Genomic DNA, 907 nt, shown 5'->3' with positions numbered 1-907 from the left:
TCGTAATGTGTCAGTACTTTTGAATATTTACAATAAAAAGAATAAGGACACTCACTGCACTCATTTATGACATGGATGGGAGCCATCCAAATGCCCACTCTCGTTTCTGGTCACCTTGCCTCTGGTTTTCTGTTGTGTTTCAGCTTGGGGAGCTCACCTCTGTCCTTGTTCAAAATTTTAATCCATATTTCCAAAGAATGGTCATCTTAGTGCACCTATGCTAAAAGCATTGATTAGGTCTTCTTTCTCTTAGAAGGTTGCACTTCATGTAAGGGATTTAGAAGATAACTAGTTCTAGGCATAAAGGTCAACCAATCTGTTTTTAAAACAGGGTTGACAAATAACCAGCTGCAGGCACTAAGTTCAGCCTACAAGTGTGTACTCTAAAATCAGTTCTGAGTCATCTGCTCTGTGTGTTTGGCACCCCTGTTTACAGCACATCTTGAGCCTTCTTATGTAGCAATGCTATTGGTAAATAGCCTACCCTTTATGACAGCATGGATGAGAAAAGGACAACCTGATCTTGGTTGATAAAATGTGTACCTTATATGTGGTGAAGGGATATTTTGTAAAGTCTCACGCAATTATTTAAAATGCCTCTGTGTGTGTATGTGTTTGTGTGTGTGTGTTCACACACTTGCTTTATGTGCTATGTAATGATTCATGTTCTAAGAGGGTGTGTTTTTCTCTCTTGGAGAGCTGGCAGCCAGCCCGCCCTCTAAGAAATGGGAAATTTCTTGAGCTAATTTGGAAATGCAGTCTATGTGTTTATACCACAAAGCTATAACTCTTTGTCCAGACAGCACTGCCAATTATCTATGATATTTCTATTCAGTATAAACTTAAAAAAAAGGCCAGATCTTTTTATTAGCCTGTTTTGCATATAAATTTTTAGGATAATTGTCTA

Source organism: Neophocaena asiaeorientalis, unplaced genomic scaffold, assembly GCF_003031525.2.
Source record: "Neophocaena asiaeorientalis asiaeorientalis breed wild unplaced genomic scaffold, Neophocaena_asiaeorientalis_V1.1 scaffold249, whole genome shotgun sequence".
In the NCBI taxonomy this organism is placed as follows: domain Eukaryota; kingdom Metazoa; phylum Chordata; class Mammalia; order Artiodactyla; family Phocoenidae; genus Neophocaena; species Neophocaena asiaeorientalis.
This window is presented reverse-complemented; position numbering follows the sequence as displayed.